This window comes from Hakea prostrata, chromosome 5 (assembly GCF_041222555.1).
Source record: "Hakea prostrata isolate BN-2017 chromosome 5, UWA_Hpros_2, whole genome shotgun sequence".
Taxonomy (NCBI): domain Eukaryota; kingdom Viridiplantae; phylum Streptophyta; class Magnoliopsida; order Proteales; family Proteaceae; genus Hakea; species Hakea prostrata.
Window position 1 is genome coordinate 18,862,175 of NC_142604.1, and position 15,160 is coordinate 18,877,334.

General features: G+C 38.1%; 2 pseudogenes; both read right to left on the bottom strand.

Moving 5' to 3' along the window:
- Window positions 1-6,148: 6,148 nt before the first annotated feature.
- On the bottom strand, window positions 6,149-6,644 carry LOC149015606 (non-specific lipid-transfer protein pseudogene; annotated as a pseudogene).
- A 3,041-nt stretch (window positions 6,645-9,685) lies between these two features.
- Window positions 9,686-10,181, bottom strand: LOC149015607 (non-specific lipid-transfer protein pseudogene; annotated as a pseudogene).
- Window positions 10,182-15,160: the final 4,979 nt, after the last annotated feature.

The following is a 15,160-nucleotide window of genomic DNA, read 5'->3' on the forward strand; positions in this document are numbered from 1 at the left end:
TCGGCTTATGCTTGTTCTCAGGGGCCTTCTGTTCTTTTGTAGAGGCTTTATTATCCCCCTGGTGTGCGTCTAGGATCTCCATCACCTTTGCCTGCTTCTGGCATCTTTGCACCAGTTCAGCATAAGTGGTAGGCATATCTTGAAGTAATAACTCCAAAAGTCGTAGATTAGTGAGTCCAGTGAACAAAGTAGTTTTAGCCACTTGTTCATCTAGATTCTCTATCTCCATCGTGACCTTGTTGAATCTTTTCAGGTACTCCCGAATCGATTCACTTTTCTCTTGTCTGATAGTGAACAAGGTCTCCTAAGTCTTTTTGATCTGGATTCTGCTTTGGAATCGTCCTATGAATTTGCGCGCCAATTCTTCAAAATCCACGATCCTTCCCGACAGGAGATTCGAAAACCATTTCTGTGCTGCTCCAGTCAAGGATGAACCGAAAACCCTGCAAAGGATTTCATCGGAATTACCTGCAACAACCATAGTCTTTTAATAATAACTGATGTGAGCGGTGGGATCTCCCGAACCATCGAACGTGGAAAAAGTCGGTAAACGGAAATTGTGAGGAAACTGATATCCGGCTATGGGCCAGGCAAACGGAGTTTTTCAAATAACCGAATAAATATCATCGGTTATCCTCCCTTTCACCAATTGTCCGAGTTTTTGATTGATATTGGCCAATTCTTGACCAATATTTGTGGATCGATATCCAACGACACGATCATTCTCTCGAGCAGCACGTCTGATAGTTGGTGAGTGAGTTCGTACACCTGTACTTCCTTGCGGTCCTTCAAACAGTTCGTCCCACCTAGGGAGTTCTCCCGTTCTCCTAGGTTCTCCTTCTCGCCACCGGTCGCCTTCCTGGAAATTTTGACCGACATTCTGTTCATCGATTAGTCTTTGCTCCCGCTGTAATGCACGCCTTCCCACATTACGGTGATCAGGTGTTTGTGGTGCCACCACTTGTCTGGTCAACGTATGGAGCATCTGACTCACCTCTAATAACTGGAGTTTCAGTTGATCTAGTTGATACTGGAGTGGATCCGATGGATTATTACCTCCTTGTCCACCATCTTCCTGTACCTCAAGAGGTCAACTCCCCTTAGGGATATCTGGATTATTTGCTCCGAGAATTTGGACACCAGCATCTCGCTGGGCTGCAGCAGCCGCTGCTACCGATGATCTAGTCACCATGACTCTCTGAAGCGTTTCCCACAGATGGCGCCAAATGATGCTTCCAAAATCTGCTCAGCCCTTAGATCTCCTGTGGATGACTTGCAAAAACGAACATCAGATGTGGCCCAACAGCTGGGGTCGGGAGTCCACCTCCGAAGGCTAAGTCAGTTGATGAACTTAATCACAAACAGCTCTGTTTGAGTACAGAGCTAAGGAATGAATAACGAGAATACGATTCAGATTGTATCCGTCCCCCTACCTTTGTGAGTAGGTGATGTCTTATATAGAGTGTACCTTCGAATCTCCTTCGTTGGATGTATTTGAGCCTTCTTCAAATAGTCATCAGATCCTAACGGATAGATCCGTTGAGTGATAGATCCCTACTAGGTTAGACTAGTAGATGACTCCTTTGATGATACGATCGTTATATGGTAGTTATCCATATAATAGCGATAAGTAACAGCCGCCAAATGCTGCTATCTATCTCTTTGATGATTAGTCCATTCCGATCGTAGCGGATTAGGGCGTGCTTATGACTGAGTTAGTTTTCTTCCTCAGCAAGCTACCTCCTGGACCCAGCTCGCTCGGAAGTGAGTCTATTCCTTTCTTCCCGACCAGGGTTGAGGATCGAACCAAGGTTGAACCAGGTTCCGTTATATTTTCTCCATATTAGAAAGACAGGAAAAACATCTCGCAGATACACTAGCTGCTTCTCAATTGGAGTAGGATCCAAATAAAATCACTGAACGATTTGAGAGTATGCAAAACATCAAATACTTGAAACGCAAAATCTGATGAGATCGTTCATCAAACAAGTTGGAGTTCAACCAGAGGGAAGAGTTCTGATCTCGCTTGCTAGAAGATCTCGCACTCTTTCCCGAGTTGAGGTGATTTTTGTACCAAATCCTCGGACCCAGAGGTCAAGAGAAAGTCAAAGATGATAAATTCTTAAAGAAGGATCAGGAGAGAGTGCAAATCAAAACTACATTCCTCTGGAGTCAAAAGATCAGGGATTGTCTAAGGATGATTGTTTCAGCCACATTCAAAGTAAAAAGAGTAAAACTCTTGGAGATCGGAGGGATAAGAGAGAAACGGGGAGATTGGAAGGTACTAGATCTAAAGTTCATGGATGTGAAATCAGTAAGAGATTTCGTATCCTGAACGATCAGATTCAACGATTGACGAATAAAGACGGTGGAAAAAAGGTGGAAGAAGCAATGAATCAAAATCCATTCTCTAAAGACATCATGTCAGCACCATTGCCACATAACTTCAAGCTTCCGGTGTTTACAATGTATGATGGAAGCTCAGATTCGTTGGAACACCTAGCTCAGTTCAATTCTGTTATGATGTTGGCAGGTAACTCTGATGTTTTAAAGTGTCAATCCTTTCCATCGTCATTGAAAGGTCCTACAACAACCTAGTTTTTCAATCTGTTACAGGATTCAATTGGAGATTTCAAAGACTTGACAAAAAATATTCTTGTCAAGATTCCAAAGCAGCATGAAAAGTAGCAAAATGGTGGATAATTTGGCTGCAATTCGCCAAAAGTTAGGGGAATCAGTTCGAAGTTATATGAAGAGATTCAATCAAGAATCAATTCAGATAAAGAACTTGAATGAAGCAGTGGCTTATGATGCTATGTTCAGAGGATTGACGGACGATCATTTGTTGGAATTTCTGATTATGAACAAGCCGGCAAACATTGTAGAATTAACAACACGATGTAATCAGTATGCTAAGATGAAAGATATTCTTCAGGCCAGGAAGGAAACTGATGGTGATGGGAGCAGAAAGAAGGAAGATAGAGTCATGCGATCTGATCAGAGAGATCAAAGAAATAACAAAAATTATCTGAGGAATGGTCCAGATCGTCAAATTAGAAGAGATATTCCAAGACCATTCCTGGAAAATTAAACTCCTCTTAATACCAAAAGATTTGAAATTCTGAAGTGAATCCAACATTAGGGATTTGTAAAATGGCCAGCACTGATGATAGCAAAGGTAGAAGAGCGGAATCCAAACTGATTTTGCAAGTATCATAGAGATCATGGTCATGATACTGATGATTGCAGAATTCTGAAGAATGAAATTGAGCGATTGATCAATCGGGGCGGGCTAGATCGATATGTTCAAAGGAGAAATGGAGGACACCAGAGAAATGCTGCTGATCAGCCAAGAAGGTGGAATAACTAGACACTAGCGAAGGAGGACCAGGCGAAAAGAGATTTTCAATCTAGTTCTCCAGATGAAAATGCCAAGCATCAGGAAAATCAAAGAGTTCAATAGAAGCAATCTCCTGTCATGATCATCTTGGGGAGTTTGGATTTAAACTCAATTTCAAAGTCTAATGCTCATGCCAGGTATGTTAATGCTGTCGAATCTCAAATAATTCCTAAAAGAATTAAGAAGATGAAGGAAATAGTTTTCACAGAGGAGGAGATGGATGGAATTCAAGAGCCACATGATGATGCCATCATTGTTGTCATTGAGGTGGCAAATAGAGACATTCACAGGGTTTTAATTGATATGGGGTCTTCTGTAGACATTATGTCTTATGAAGCCTTTCAACGGTTGAAGATAGATACTGTCAAGATAAAACCTTGTGGAACAAGTTTATTTGGGTTTTCTGGGGAATCTACTTCGGTGGAAGGAACTGTGGAGTTGACAATAACATCGGGAACACATCCACAAATAGTAACAACTATTACTAAATTTTTGTTGATAAAGAATCTGTCGGCTTATAATATAATTCTGGGAAGGCCAACTCTGAATTCTATTGGAGTTGTGGTTTCAACAAGGCATTTGAAAGTAAAATTTCCAACCAAAGGAGGCATTGGAGAATGCAAATCTGATCAGAGAACCTCGAGGTAGAGCTATACAACTTTCTTGAAAGATTCTAGGTGACAAGGTTTTAATATCTGCTGCAAAGATCCATGTGGGCGGTTGGTATTCTTTTTTATTTTCGTATGTATAATTTCATTGGTACAAATCCTGATTATAAATTATATGTCTATGGGAATGTTGAAGAAGGAAAAAAAAGAGTAATATGCATAGGATATAGGTGTAGTACATTGAACATTACATAGAATGTGTGTAAATAAAAGAATAGCTATTGTATTGAATTAAGACTCTAAAATTTCAGGAGTGACCAATCTAGGCCGTGTACTGCCTAGCAAATTTTCAGAACACATATATCATTCATTTCCCCTTTCTCAATCTTACCGCTTCCTCTCTAAGTAACCATATCAAGTTAGCCGTTGAAAATCCCATAAGGAATTAGAACGGGGCTTTCAAGATATTTATTTTCAATTATCTTAATCAGTTATAGTTCAGACTTAACTTTGATTGGGGGGGGGGGTGAGAATGGGATCTTTCTCAAAACACCTAGGAGTTGTTCATTTCAATGCTCAAGAACCATTCATGACACAACAGTGAAACCTCCAGTAGAAAGAGCTTCTTTTGTACGTTGGAGTCCCTACTATGCACGCGATGTATAATGCATCTCTCACCAATTTAGAATGTCTATCTGATTGTGGTTATTTATAAATATTTGTTGCCAAGAAAAGAATTTCTTTTGACGTGCAACCTTTTCTTCTTCCTGTTGTTAATGAGATGGAAGCTGATGCTTCCAAAAGAACCTAGTTTGGAACAGTTTTCCGTTTTAGTTGTTTAGCAAGTTTGTTGCTTGATACTCGCAAATGACAAAATGGAATCCAACCAGGTGTATCTTTTTTAATTTTATGTTTTTATTTTTGGAGAGTAAAGTTCCTTTTATTTCCTTAAAAATTCATAGTCCCTTTCAATGAGTAGGTTATAATCTTTCAATATAATTATTTTTTTAATAATTAACACTTCTTAGGAGAGTGCTCTCTATAAATTGTTTATTAAACTTATTCATATTTCGTAATTGTTCAATAAATGCTTAGGGAATGTGTTTATCATACACTAAAAAAATCCAAAACTTTTTAAAGCATACAAACGTAAAAAAATAAAAAATGTTTCCGCAAAGAAATATTGTGGTAGAATTGTTATCAAACACACTCTAGTAATCCCAAAAAAGAAAAAAAATAACAAATAAAGGATCTGACCATAATTTATACAACCTAATATGGTAGTGTCTTAGAAAAAGGGATTGTCAAGGCCATGGCTAGGCTGGGCTCAGTGAAGCTGCCAGTCAAGCCCTTGAACCGAGACTTGCTAATACAATCTAATCTTGTATGCTTTCTTGTTTATCCCAAAATTTTCATCTTGAATCCTCCTCCTCTCAATGTCGGGGACAATTGACAAAAGATTGGGTATGAGACAGAATTTTTTTTCTTTTTCCTGTCGATTTGGCTTGCTTATGCACGTTATTGCCCACACTTTAAAAATGCTAAAAAGGATGTATAAAATTTACCATAATGATGGTTTACAAATAAACAACGGGGAAGGGAGATTTTAAATCAAATCACTTGGTGTGACAAGGGGAAGCATTCTTAGTATTGTATGGTAATGTTCTAATTGCCAAATCGGCAACATGGCAAAAATTTGCTCTTCAATATCCCTAGAAAACTATTTTCTTCTCTATTCTTTTATCCACCATCATACGTTAAGAATAAAGGAAATACAACTTAGGTGTTGGGCGCCCACGTTTACCTACACCAAGACATTTCCGAACGTGAATTTACCACCATGCCCATCTGTTACCCAAAAATGGAAAATGAGTGTTGTCGAGTTTTAGTATCTATAATAATATAAAGAAAGGCGAATTTTATGCGGAAGGAGGAATGAGTTTGCAATAAGGGGCAATGTTAATATTTATTTGGTAGAGTCACACAAACTAGGAGGTAGACAACTAGCTCAACTGCCTTAAAATTATATGTTAGAACATTGATAACGAGAGACTATCAAACTTCTCTAGCACTAATGTGAAATTGCAAGATCTAGACTTGTTTATTGATCATCTTCGCCTCTAAGCACTTTCACTTCACCTCACCCTGAAAACGTAACAAAATCTCAATGTTAGTCATAAAAGAATCACTTAACTATTATGAAATTCTCATATCTAAGAGTTTGAGATTCACGTTAGGAATAGAAAGGATTTGAAAATTCACGGGGTTTCGTAGATGTTGAAAATATACTTGGAGCAGTCAATGGAAGGGCTAATCTTGTAGGGAAGGTGGACACCACATTTGCCGGGAAGTGCTGCAACATTGCCACCCTTGATTCCGGGAGTGGCTCTATAGGCATTCTTGAGACAACGACAAGCCGCACGACGGTCAGGAGTGGTTCTTGCGGCGGAGTTTAGTGCCCTCACGGAGTCGCAACAAGCCCAAGACACCTTTCCTCCGTTGCGCAGAAAGGTGAGGCAAGAAGCCAATCGAGAGACCACGAGCCCACATGTCAGGGCATCTGCAGCATGTGATGCTGCCACAACCATGCATACCAGAACAAGGCACAAAACCTTCAGGACACTAGAATTGGCCATAGTTACACGCACTTGCAAGCTCCTTGATGCTCACTTGTCTCTTTCTTTCTCCTAGTGTTTCCATAGATCAATGCAATGACATACTCCTCTCTACGTGTTTATTTATAATAGAAGGGCGTATTAGAAGATTGATGGTGGTTGAGATTTGAATTATTTTCGATGTGTTTGTTGTTTTGCTTGTGTGGTTTCTCTTTAAAATGGAAAGCTTAAATGTTGTTTCTAATTAACCTTTTTTGGTTGGTTTTGAATTAAAATTCTAATTTGAATGAACAAACTGGCAGGCTAACTGGGACCATTTTGTGATGCATGGGTTTCCTACTCAGTCGATTTGAGTTTGGTTTTGTTTTAGATTTTAGAACCAAGTAGTATTTACATATCTGTAAACTTCAATCATTTTGTTATAAACATGCATGTGGTTCTTGCGCCCACTACATGAAGCATTTATAGACGAGTGTGTGGAAAGACCAATCAACCCCTAGGGCAACCGAAAACACATGCAACTCAATATCTTTATTGCACTCCCATCCGTCTCCGTCTTCGTGCATGAGCCATGCAGGCGGTTGATACTCTTTCTTATTTTAATATGTATCATTTCTTTTGTACAAATCTTGATTATAAATCATATGTCCATGGGAATGTCGAAGAAGGACAAGAAAGAGTTATATGTACATGATATTGGTGTACACCATTGAACATTACAAGGAATGCCTCTAAATACAAGAGTAGCTATTGTATTGAATTAGACTGTAAGATTTGAAGAGTGATCAATCTAGGTCATGTACTCTCTCTAAAATTATCAGAACATATATATCATTCATTTCTCCTTTCTCAATCTTACTGCTTCCGCTTTGAGTAACCATATCAAGTTAGCCGTTGAAAATCCCATAATCAATTTGAACGGGGCTTTCAAGATCATTATTTGCAATTATCATAATCAGTTATAGTTTAGACTTATCTTTGATTGGGGGGGGGATCTTTCTCAAAACACCTAGGATTTGTTCATTTCAATGCTACCATCAAACCACACGGAATCTCCCGCTTTGAGTAACCATATCAAGTTAGCCATTGAAAATCCCATAAGGAATTTGAATGGGGCTTTCAAACTTTCTATGTGTTTATTTGCAATTATCATAATCTCTTTATAGTGTTGAGATTTGAATGCTTTTGATGTGTTTGTCGTTGCTGGTTGGTTTCACATTGAATTCTATTTTCAACTAGCAGGATCCATTTCTCAAAAGTCACCTAGTCATTCGATTTGGTTCTGTTTCAATTCTTAGAACAACCTATTTACATATCTTAAAACTTCAATCATCTATTTAATCTCCTGTTCTTGCACCAAGAAGCATTCTTTGTGTAAAGTCCAAGGCAGTTCCAAAACTATTCACGCGATGTATAATGAATCTCTCACCAATTTAAAAAGTCTACTTTATTTTGGTTACCTTTATCAAAATTATATATACAACAATGAAGAAAACTTCTTTTGACCTAGAAACCTTTTCTTCTTCCTATTGTAATGAGATGGAAATTTGATGACCAATATAGAACCTAGTTCTAACAAATTTTCACATTACATTCATTTGCCTTTCGCAATTTGTTGCTTCGATACCATATCGTGCTAAAATGACAAAATGGAATCCAACTTCAAGTTGTTTCAATTTTTTAATCAATTATGTTTTTAATTTTTGGGGGAGAGTTAAAAGTTTTCTTTTATTCCCAAAAATTCATAGCCCCTTTCTATGAATATGTTATAATCTTTCAATATAATATTATTTTTTTTAATAATTAATACTTTTGAGAGTGCTCTCTATAATTGGTTTATTAAACTTATTCTTATTTTGTTGAATTGTTGCAAGTACAAAATGCTAATCCAACTGGGTAATGTTTTGTTTATCTTGGAGAGTACAGTTCCTTTTAACCGTAAAATTCAAGCCCCTCAAAAATTTTTTATAAGCATACAATCGTTATATAAATACATATTTTAATAATTACACTCAGGATAAAAATTAAACTAAACTGCAAAAAATGCATTGTCTTAGTATTGTTATCAAACACACTCTAGTAATCCCAAAAAAAAAAAAAAAAAAAAAAAATCGCAAAGAAATTTATTCTTTAAAACACACTAGTAAACAAAAAAAAAAAAAAAACAAATAAAGGACCTGTCCATAATTTATAACACCTAATTTAGTAGTGTCATAGAAAAAGGGATTGTCAAGACAATGGCTAGGATAGGCTCTGTGAAGCTGCCAAGTCAAGCCCTTCAACTTAGACTTGCTAATACATTCTAATTTGGTCTACCTTCTTGTTTGTCCCAAAATTTTCATCTTGAATCCACCTCCTCACAATGTTGGGGACATTTGACAAAACATTGGGTATCAAATAGAAATTTTGTTTTTTTTTTTTTTTTCCTGTCGATTTGGCTTGTTTATGCACGTTATAGCCCACACTTTAAAAATGCTAAAAAGCGTGTATAAAATTTACCACAATGATGGTTTACAAATAAACAACGAGAATGGGAGATTTGAAATCAAATCACTTGGTGTCAAGGGGAAGCGTATTGTACGGAATAATGTTCTAATGGTCAAATCGGCAACATGGCACAAATTTGCTCTTCAATATCCCTAGAAAACTATTTGCTTCTCTATTCTTTTATCCACCGTCATATGTTAATAATCAAGGAAATGCAACTTAGGTGTTGGTCACCCACGTTTACCTACACCAACACATTTCCAAACACGAATTTACCACAATGCCCATCTATTACTCGAATATGGAAAATGAGTGCTTCGGAGTTTTAGTCTCTAAAATAATATAAAGAAAGGCAAATTTTATGCTGAAGGAGGAATTTACAATAGGGGCAATGTTAATATTTATTTCGTAGAGTCACCCAAACTAAGAGATAGACAACCAGCTCAACTGCCTTACAATTATATGTTAGAACATTGATAACAAGAGACTATCAAACTTCTCTAGCACTAATGTGAAATTGCAGGATCTAGACATGTTTATTGATCTTCTTCACCTCTAAGCACTTTCACTTCACCTCACCCTGAAAACGTAACCAAATCTGAATGTTAGTCATAAAAGAATCACTTAACCATTATGAAATTATCATATCTAAGAGTTTGAGATTCACGGTAGGAATAGAAAGAATTTGAAAATTCACGGGGTTTTCTAGATGATGAAAATATACTTGGAGCAATCAATGGAAGGGCTAATCTTGTAGGGAAGGTGGACACCACATTTTCTGGCAAGTGCTGCAGCATTGCCTCCCTTGATTCCGGGAGTGGCTCTATAAGCATTCTTGAGACAACGACAAGCCACCCGACGGTCAGGAGTGGTTCTTGCGGCGGAGTTGAGTGCCCTCACGGAATCGCAACAAGCCCAAGACACCTTTCCTCCGTTGCGCAAAAAGGTGAGGCAAGAAGCCAATCGAGAGACCACTTGCCCACATGTCAAGGCATCTGCAACATGTGGTGCTGCCACAACCATGCAAACAAAAACAAGGCACACAACCTTCAGGACACTAGAATTGGCCATAGTTACAAGTACTTCCAAGCTCCTTGATGCTCACTTGTCTCTTTCTTTTCTCCTAGTGATTTTCTAGATCAATGCAATGACATACGTCTTTCTAGGTGTTTATTTATAAGAGAAGGGCGTAACAGACTTCTTAGGTGGTTCTGGTCTCCTTGTTTGGCTTGGAAGATTGATGGTGGGTGTGATTTGAATGCTTTTTGATGTGTTTGTCGTTTTGCTTGCGTGGATTCTCTCTAAAATGGAAAGCGTAAATGAATTTTCTAATTAACTTTATTTGGTTGGTTTCACATTAGAATTCTAATTTGAATGAACAAACTAGCAGGCTAATGGGACCATTTTGGGAAGCCTAGGTCACCTACTCATTCGATTTGAGTTTGGTTTTGTTTTAGTTTTTACAACCAACCCGTATTTACATATCTTAAAACTTCAATCATGTAGTGGTGATCATCCATGTGGTTCTTGCACCCACTACATGAAGCATTGATAGATGAGTGTGTGGAAAGACCAATCAGCCCCTTGTGCATCCCAAAACCCTTGCGACTCAATATCTTTAGTGCACTCCCATCAATCTCCATCTTCATGTAAGATCCATGGGGGCGGTTGTTATTCTTATTCAATGCTCAAGAACCATTCATGCGACAATAGTGAAACCTCCAGTAGCAAGAGCTTCTTTTGTACGTTGGAGTCCCAACTATGCACGCAATGTATAATGCATCTCTTTCCAATTTCGAAAGCTATATGATTGTGGTTATTTATCAAAATTAGTAAGAATAGAACGTCTTTTGACGTGCAACCTTATCTTCTTCCTATTGTTAATGAGAAGGAAGCTGATGCTTCCAAAAGAACCTAGTTCGGAACAGTTTTCCGCTTTAGTTGTTTAGCAAGTTTGTTGCTTGATACTCGCAAATTACAAAATGTAATCCAACCCGGTGTATCTTTTTTAATTTTTAATTTTTAATTTTTGGAGAGTTAAGTTCCTTTTATTTCCGTAAAATTGATAGCCCCTTTCAATGAGTATGTTATAATCTTTCAATATATATTTTTTAATAATTAACACTTCTTAGGAGAATGCTCTATATAAATTATTTATTAAACTTATTATTATTTCGTAATTGTTGGTGCTAAAATTGCCGAGAGGCTTTGAACTGTAATCTTAGCACCAAATCACTCAGATTTGGATGGATCTGGTTTACTCCATAGTGAATCAATCTCTCGTTCCTGAAAAATAGAACACTAGTGAGAAACGGAGCCGATTGTCTTGATCGGCGTCGCGTCTCCGACGGTCTAGTCAGAAATGAAGACAATGATCCAGAGCTCGAAGGAGCTTCTGAGGTGTTCTAATGGAGTAGAATCAGTAAAGTACTAGTGTCCAGATTAATCTGAGAGACTTACCCTTGACGAGTTCATCATCCCTTTTATATATAGATTTCCCGCCTATTCTGCTTTTAACTGTGACCGTCGGATTATAGCATCGGATTGAATGGCCATGATTAGGCCTTTGTCAAAGTTCTTGGGCGGACCCATATATTGCTTTACTCGATTAATTAAAACCAACCGAATTGTTATAAGATCGGAGTGAACCGGCCTGAAATGGGACTGGGGTACTTTAGTCACAACATGAGCCCCCCAGCCTACTGATCAGGTCAAACTTGTATGAGACTCTGGTCAGGAGGTTTGAATCTTTCTTCCAAATAATTCCAGAATACTGTGTTTGTCACGATCTCGTAGATTTCATTAGAATCGTCAAACTAGAATAAAAATTTTCTCCATATTTTCTCTTTAAATGTTGACTCTTGGTATCCCATGTTAATCTTTCCAAGGTTTTTCCACGTGGCAAAACTTTACTGGATCAACATCCTATAACTTTTCCCAAGAAATTATGATTTTCAAAACTGCAGCCTCAGGTTCCCAAGTCATCATTAACTCGAACATTGATCCATGGTTCATCTCTTATATAAAATTGTAATTTCCTTGAAAATAAAACCATCCCTCATAATCATAAGGTTATTGTGCTCAGCCCCCAAATCATCCTGCATATTAGCCGAAATCTTTATCTTGTCAGACCTTTTATTCTTTCTTAAATATAACTTTTTGTCTTCCTGATGTTATCCTTCTTTGCATCGTTTAATCATAAATTCTCTATCTTCCTAGTGTACGGTTATCACATCCTTCCCAACTCCCTTTATATTGTCTTCATGTTCAACCGTAATGCTTCTGAATCTACCGATTGACTCCATGCGTCGATTACGAGTAGCTACGTCCGTCGATCTTGAAACATTGTATATTTCCCTCCACTTTTCAAGAAAACTCCTTCGCCTCACTTCATCCCTTATATTTATTCATCTTCAACCATCTGCTCTCGCCCGTACTCTGTCTGCATTCTTCGAAAATATCAAACATATTCATCTGCCATCTCCATTGTTCTTCCTGCTTCCACTTTCATTCTGCAAATCTTCACTTCCTACCTTTCCTTCTTTGCCATGGACCCCTCAACTAATCCTTCAATATCCCACACTTCTGAGCAACCCACTATTCTTTCAAGTGCCAATCAACTAGAAAAAACCTTAGGTATTTTCTCCCCCGGTTAGGTTTCCTTAGACTGGAAACCCACTCCTTACACTCATGATGAAGTTATTGTTCTTTACACACCTGTAGACATGTCTAAGGAAAATAAGGACCCACGATATGCCGGTCCAAGATGGTATCCAATAAAGGTGAAGAAGTCTCACCTGCTGTCTTACTTGTAAGATTACCATTTTCCCTCCGATGCCAAGGTATGGGTCCCTGAACTTTCTGATCGTCCATACAGTGTTGAACCTGGGGTCATTACCATTTATCTTAACCACCTTGAGTCTGGTTTTAGAGTTCCCCTAGTCCTGATAGTCCAGTCCCTACTTGACTACTACCATGTCTGTCCCTGTCAACTTACTCCAAACAGTTGGAGATTAGTGTACTGCTTTTTGCTTTCATTCACAAAATGAAGCGTCTCCCCTCAGTAGAACTTTCAGAAATTACTACACTTTGAAAGTATCCCGCGAATGTGGTTACATTTACTTTGCTAGAAGAACATGTATTGCAAGTGAACTGGGTCAAGAAACCCGGATTTTCATTGATTCCTCCATTCCTCATGTCAACAAACAATGGTGAGAGAAATATTTTTTCTGTGCCATTCCTAGTCCAAACTACCGTTCCCGATGGTGTCTGCATTCTTTGAATTCTCTTCTTCCTTTGAACAAGCGTCCTGAACTCAATGAATATGATCAAGAGACTTGGGACTTGATTCCCACCGGAAAACCAATTGATGCGGTTGATCTGAAAACCGATGCAGGTCTTGCCAACCATGGTCTTTTTCCATGTAAACAATGATGATTATGATGATTTTTTTTTTTTTTTACTTTGACTTTCTTTTGTCTCTCTCTTTATATATATACATACATATAGGAACTAATGTCCACCAAGTTCCCAACATCTCTGAACTTCGAAAGGCTGCTTTTGAAGAAAAGAAACACGATTCCAAACCTGAAAAATCAGGTAAGAAAAGAAAGCACTTTGCCGTCCGTCCTTATAGTGACCGAAGTCCAAAAAATCCTCTTTGAAAAAGATTGTTGAGAAGAAATCTCCACCTGGTTAGCAAAAGACAGACCAGGCACAAAAAGATATTGTTAAAGATGAAATTGCTAAAGAAAATTCTAATGTCCAGTTTGTCAAAACAGTTGCCAGCATTAATCCTGCTATAAAAACAAGAACTTCAAGGACCTCCAGAACTTTGAGATGTAGACTCCGGTCCACATGTCCTTCTTCTAGTCAGAAATTGTCTGGCACCAAGAAAAGAAAAGAGAAAAAAGAATCCGCTCCTACTCCTGCTGAAATCCCCCCGAAAGAAACAATCTACAGGAAGAAATTCCTACTGCCACTATTAATATTGCTGAAGAAATTACTGAACCCATTGGCTCTCCCTGAAATGAAGCTCGCACTCCCCCTGTATCACCTGTGTTATCCCATGATGCTTCTGTTCTCCAAGAAAAGATGGTTGAGAATGAAGATTAAGGTAAGGAAATTCCTGATTACTCCTTTGATGAGCTAAAGAAAATTGCTAAAAAGTTCTTGCTCATGATGCAAGTAACATTATTGAACAAATAGTTGATCAGCTATTTGATGAGAATACTTATGTTCCTGTTCCTCCTGAAATTGCTTTCGGAGAGAATATTCCTCAAAATGAGAATGTTGTTGCTGATAACACTCTTGTTTTTGCTTCCATCATACAAGATCCTGTTTTGAATAATGTCATCCCAGACATTAATATTGCTCCTGTCATTGATGAAGAAAATATCCACATTGTCCCACCAAATGAAGAATTTGTTAATGCTGCTCCCCTTGAGTTTGATATGCCAGCTGATCCTCCAATTGGTCTGGAAGGCCAAGAGAACATCGTGGCTAAATTTGCTGATATGCAAGTTGACTCTAATGATGCTGCCATTGATGTTGACCACAATGAAATTGTTGAGGCTGCCAACCCACAACCAATTGGCCCTGATCAGTTAGATGACGTCCTGAGTGTTGCTGATTCTGGGAATCAGTTTAACCCTACCTGGAATTTGTAAGAGAACCACACAGCCAGCTGAAATTGGGAAGTTGCCCGCGAATGGGGAACAAAAGGAAGAATCCCTCGTGACAGAAGGGAGATTGCCCGTATGTTTGACCCTGATCTTTACTCACATGCATGGGGGTAAGGAATAAATTTCTATTTCTCTTATTGAGACTGAGTTAGTAGAGATTTTATTTATTTATTTTGTTTAGTTTTTATTATTTTGCCTGCAGATGTTTTGGTGCCACTTTCAATGCCTTCTCTGAAGTGTTGAAAAGAAAAAAAAAAATTTCTTTCCCTAGAAAATGATAGTCTGATCAAACGAAACTTTGAATTGATTGATGAATACAATAACTTAGAAAAAGTTTGAAATCCTCAGAAAGAAAACTAGAAGCTG